Genomic DNA, 6,452 nt, shown 5'->3' with positions numbered 1-6,452 from the left:
TTCAAGGCTAGCAGAAGAGTATCTCTAATGCGTTTTATACCTAACAGCATTATCTTTGCCTTTTAATGTGACAAAATCAAGAAGATATAATCCAATCACTTTTGCTACATTCTATTGGCTAGAAGTAAGTTACTGGACCACCAATACTCAAAAAGAGGGAATTATATAAGAAGTCACTCACTGAGGGTCACCTTGTTGTGCTGGTGCCATACCCTCATAATATTACAGCAGCTTACTTCCTGTAACTTGGAGAGAAGTGAATACAGAATGCTGATAGAAGGAAACCAGACATTCTATCGTAAAAATATTTTCATAGTACATTAGCTCTAAACTATCTCAATCTCTCCCCAACCATTTAACCAAAAATAAAAGAGTCAATTGTCAAATTTTAAAGATAATTTTGTTTTGTTCCATGAAGGCTAATATACTAGAGATATTCTGTGACATTCTGTTTACTGGAAAAATAAAAGCAAAGTCTTATTCACCAATTAAATTATTGAGAAAAATGAAGGTCTAAATGTTTACTGTTTTCTGTACTTAAATAGTACCCATTATTACTTGCCCACAAAATTAGGTCATCAATAAATTACAATGAGTTGTTTGACAATGAAAAATATCAGAAGTTTGTGGCTTATGCAGATATTTAATGGTATATTTTTAGAAAGCTATGTTTTCTCATATATTATCAATTTGTAACTGGCATCACTTTAATTTATTTCACCACGCTAAGTTCAACAAAATCAATCAGGCACCATACTCACTTGCTTTGGAATTCTTTATTTGAAAATTATTTCTTCCCTCTTCTGACCTTTCACTCCAGTGCTTTGTGTTCCCTATGTATTTTGACTGTTACTATCTTAGTGTAGTGATGGCATGCATTAGCAATTTTCTTGAATAAGGCAAGGCACACCATGAGTTTCAGCATTCGGATTAACTGCTTGCTTTAGTTGGTGTTTATTTCTCTTTCAGTACTGATGTGAGGTACAGAGGTGAGAAAAATAACAGAAAAAATGATAGCATTTTTCTTCAACTAGTAACAGGTAGTAGAGATTCATGATAGTTGAAACAGACACAATAAAGCAATTAAATTTTTATTTCCTTTTAAAGTTTAGCTTCTGGCACTCAACTAATACAAATTCACACATAGATGAGGTAGAATAGAGGCTGGGATAAAGAAGATTGAGAAACCTTGACAACAATAAAAAAAATCTCATTTTATTTTTATTTGACTTTCAACCAAGAGACCAAGTGTTGAAATCAAAACAAACCCTAAGGCTTATACATGCAGTACCTAATGTACTCAACAAAGCAGCAACTTGCAGTATTATATGAGTAAACAGCTTTTTGCCTGATGTAGAAAATAAAGCAAAAACTCTAAACAAATTCTGTCCAAATTTGAATGACAAATTTTGATAGTCTAGAAAGAAAAACAACAAAATAAAAACTTAAACTAATAATCAGATAGACAAAAATACAAAGCTACTTTTGCTTGTGAAGGTAAATCTTAAATATGTAAGATTTATGTATATGTTATTACTTATCAATAAATTCTATGAACTGGCCTTTTAAAAATTAACTGTTAAATGGAGTTACATGAAACCATTTTTAGATAATAATTGGTGATAAAAATGTCATTATCTGACATTTCTTAATATAGGCAAATATGTAATATTTCACATTATTTTTCATTAATATTTTCATAATAGTAATGAAAAATCATGAGGCCTGTTATAAATTCACATAAATCCAAAATGGTTATCACTATGATCATCATATAGTTTCCATCTATGGCATTTGGATTTTTATTTGTGAAGACTATTTAAATGCATATTTTTTGATCTGTGAAATTAAGAGAAAGTTGATTTAGTTAAAGTGAGTACATAATAACTTAGTTGTTTGATAAAGTTAATTTTCCAAAGTTTAGGATATTAAATAAATGAAAAAATAAATAAAGTGTAACAACTGCTAAGTGCAGAACAATACATTTGGGAAAAATAGACAAGCAAGAAAAATTGACAAAGTGCAATTAACAATTCAAATTTAATGTATTTAAAACTGAATTTATGATCTACTCCTCTAAATGCAATCTTCTTCCCAAAGCTTTCAATCCCAGTAAATGACATTTTCATTTTTCATGAGTAGAAATCTGGGCATCATTATTTACACCTCAGTCTCACACTCTGTTCACACCCAATCTATCACCGAGTCCTGCTCTTTTATTTTATTCTGCTTGTATCTCAAGCAGGTCCTCTTTTTCTCATTGTTACTACTATCACCTTACCGCAAGCTGCCTTCATTTATGATCTCTTCTACTTCACTAACCTGACAAAACCTCTTTAAACATCTACTCCCACTTTCCTCAGACTTTCCTTTTTAAAATGACCAGAGTAGTTTTGAAAAATACAAATGGAATCACCTTATTCTTGGATTTAAAAGCCTACAAATGGCTGTTTTTTTTTTTTTAAATAAACTAAAGATTATGTTTGTAATTTTAAATGCAGCTGACAGATTTCAACATGTTCTTGTCCTGGAATATCCCCAGCCTCACACTGCTTCTGTCACACCATTATCGCCACACATATCTTACTATCTAGGACCTTCCCTCTTCCCAGTCTTTTCACTTGACATATTCTTACTTATCTTCTGGTATTTGATCAAATGTCACTTTATTCTTCAACCTATTATAGATTGTTTCTTGTTATGTCCTTGCATATCACATGGTTCTAATTACATTTCATTATATCATTTTTATTTTAGTATTTTTGTGTGATTGTTAGTTTACTGTTATTATCTTCCACCAGCTTTTAAGGAGAATAAACCCAGAAAGTTTATTGTGTTCCTTGCCATATCCTCAGTATCTGGCACTGGTTTAGTTTATAATAAGCAATGAAAATTTTTGGATAAACTAGTAAAGGGCTAAGCATTAGCATTTGTTATAAAGATATAATATTCAAATAAATTTTGCTATTATCTAGCATAGTAAATTTTGAAAAAAATAGAACTATGGGAATGTAAAGTTGTAATAAATTTTTAAGTCACCTACGTCATCTTTCTTTTCTTACCACCCACACCACAGAGATGATTAGTGTGGGAAAGAGTTTCTGGAGTGCCAGATGAGTTGGCCCGCCCTATGTGAGAAACCCATGGGGAGCCATGGGCGGCCTCTGAGGAGAAAAGTCTCCTTATTGCCTTCATGTCTTGATACACTGAGAGCATAACAGCTCCATGGCATTGCACAGGTTGATCAGGGAGATAACACTCGAAGCAGTGGAGTACAATCAAACATCTTGGCTTCTCCTGAAACCCACTCCCACCCATTTCAGTTCCGATAAGTTAAAGATCTTAAGTAGTTTAGGCACACACCTTTGCTCCAGGAAATTCACAGAAACTGCCACTGCAGTACATCTTATTGAATGACTCACAAGTTCTCCTTCATGGATTAATCCTTTTCCTCATCCCTTCTTACCCCATCCATCTGCCCTAAGAACAAAGAGCTTGTAAACCAATAAATTAGGCGGAGTCGAAGAGCTCTGGGCTCACCTTTTAAACACTTACTCTGTCTCTTTGTAACTCCTTTGTCTCCGACGGACTTGAGGTACCCACTGGGTGGTGTGGGGCTGGTTTCCCCAACAATTAGAGGTTTATTAGATATCATAAAACTAATTAAAGACAAGGCAAGGACAAAAAATGAAGTCTTGTGTTTTCTAGTGGGGACTATTGTGCACTGGTATTTTGTATCTTATTACCATGTTTAAGTACATGTCTTTACTCCCCTCCGTTTTTTAAATAATGTGAGTATCACTTTTATATCTACAACTCTTTACAGTTAATTATTTTTTCCTGTGGGAAACTAGTCTTTGATTTCCAAAAATACCACCAAGTCTCATTTTTTTTTTTTTTTTGGCTTGCTTTTAAAAAACAATTTATTGAGGTATTATTAACACACAAAAAGCTGTATATATTTAATGTATGCAACTCAATGTGTTTGAGGATAAACCTATGAAACCAGCACCATCATCAGGCCATTAACACATCTGTCACCTCCCAGTTTTCTCACACCCTTATTAATACCTGAATGTTTGTACCCTTTGACCATCATCTCTCCATTTCCCCCTTTAGCAGCCTCTGGCAACCACCATTCTATCAATGCTTCTCTGTGTTTGAGTATTTTAGAATCCACATATAAATTAAACCATATAGTATTCGTCTCTCTATGTCTGGTTTATTCCCCCGGATGGATCTGAAGAACATTATGCTTGCTTTTTAAATGTAGCGGTTACTCAAAATTCTGTTCTTATTATCCAACATATTTCATATTCTGTAACATTTTGTCACAGGATCCTTGGGGTGTTGCTTTGCCATCCTGAAACATTTGTGGCTGGTGGTGCCTTTGCCCAAGTTTTGCACAGGCCCACTGGACTCATTCTGTCCACTCAGCCTGGCAAGCTGCACTCAGCTTGCACTACCAGCCTGGATCCCACACCTGCCAAGGGTGAACCAAGTGCAGAGAGGTGAGGAGTTCATGAGGGAGTGAACACAGGGTCCAGCCACTGCACACAGCCAGGTACATGGGCTGCATCAGGGAGGACAGCTCTAGTGCCAGCATGGGCGTTGGCTCCCTGCAAAGCTACATCTGGACCAGTCATACTGCAAGTGGCTTCCACTGCTGGCACCAGGAAATGCGGAGGTGCCTGGAAGCTTGAAGGCACTGGGAACTGCAGAATCCCAAAGAGGGTGTCACGGCCCTGGCTTGGGGATCTCCTAGGTCTGGGTTCCTCAAAGGGCTGCATCTCTTCTCTCTTTCTTTCTTTTCTCCTTTTGTCATCCACAATGTGGCAAGCAAGGGGCATATTTCAGTGCCGTTTGTGTTACAGCTCTTTTAATTCTGCCATTCAGCAGGCCTCACGTTTGTGCCAGGAAGAATAGGGTATGCGGAAAACTGAAGGATGAGCAAAGTGAAGAGGTGCTTTATTGAGCAACAGTAAAGCTCTCAGGAGACCCAAAGAGGGTAGCTCCTTTCTGCAGTCAGGTCATCCCAATGAGTTCAGCTCTCAGCAGAGAGAAAACCTGGAATGGGTAGCTCCTTTCTGCAGGCAGGTCACCCCATCATCTGTGCAGCCCTCCACAGAGAGGAGACCTGAAGTAGGTAGCAGCTCCTATCCACAGAAAAAACATCCCATCATCTGCCTAAGTCTGGCTGAGTCCAGGGTTTTTATGGGCTTCAGATGGGAGAAAGTGCATGCAGATTGGTCCATGGGCAGCCATGGGCAAGCCTGGAAAAAGCAGCATAAGTTCTCACTCAAGTCTGAGGAACTGGCAGCCTGGCCCCAAGCTTCAGATCATCCCTGGCTTGAAGTTGGGAATTCACTGGGGATGCACTCCTTTCTGTCCCGGAGCCTGTCTACCTCCTGCTGCCATCATCCTGCCATCTACAATGACCATGGTGCCAAGGCTTCATTCCAAGGGGCATCTGCAGGCCCGTGCTGAGCTGCCCTCTGTCCCCCTCAGACTTCTTCCTGTGCTTGTTGGTGCTGAAAGTCCTGAGGTGGCTGAGGCAGCAGGGGTCTGGCACGTCAGCATTGCTCCAAATGCTCGCATACCTGGTCGGGTCACACAAGCACCTGGGCTCATCTTCAACTTTGCTCTGACACTGAAGTGTGCCAGGAGCGAGGAGAGTCCAGGCAACAGGAGGAAGCACTTTTGAGTCTGTTGGAGTAGGGGACTTCCCAGGCCCGGAAGAGCGCAGGGATCTGTGGGTTTGCAGCTGCACCTGAGAGGGCAAGGCTTTCATCCTGTTAACTCGGAAGAGGGCAAGGCTTCCACCTATGCCAGGTTCCTGCTGGCTTTATGGAGTCAATTTTTCATAATTCTCTGTGAACTTTATCACTTAAATACTTCCAGATCTTCCCCTTGCTCTCTATTACCACTGCCACTGCCATTCTCTGTTGCTGCAGATCACTCAGCTGGATTATTCCATCAATTGGTGAAACTGTTCCTAATTATGTCCCCCTTAAACCGCATTTCATGTTACATACAGATTCATTTTTAAACTAAATGTTTATTAGGATGGATTTTTTTTTTTCTTTCTAATGATCTTTATGAAACAACATGGATGAACCTTGAAAACATTATGCTAAGTGAAATAAGCCAGTCATACAAGGACAGATACTATTTACAGGTTCTATTTATATGAGGTATCTAAAAAAGTGAAACTCACAGTAGCAAAGAATAGAATAATGGTTGCCAGGGAATAAAGTAAGGTGAAAGAGAGAGTGGCTAATCAACATGTGTAAAATTTCAATTATGCAAGATAAGTACTAGACATCTAATGTATAACCTAGTGCCTATAGATAACAATACGATTTTACTCTTAAAAATCTGTTGAGTGAGGCCGGGCGCGGTGGCTCAAGCCTGTAATCCCAGCACTTTGGGAGGCCGAGACAGGCGGATCA

The sequence above is a fragment of the Piliocolobus tephrosceles genome, chromosome 11 (assembly GCF_002776525.5).
Source record: "Piliocolobus tephrosceles isolate RC106 chromosome 11, ASM277652v3, whole genome shotgun sequence".
Lineage (NCBI taxonomy): Eukaryota > Metazoa > Chordata > Mammalia > Primates > Cercopithecidae > Piliocolobus > Piliocolobus tephrosceles.
This window is presented reverse-complemented; position numbering follows the sequence as displayed.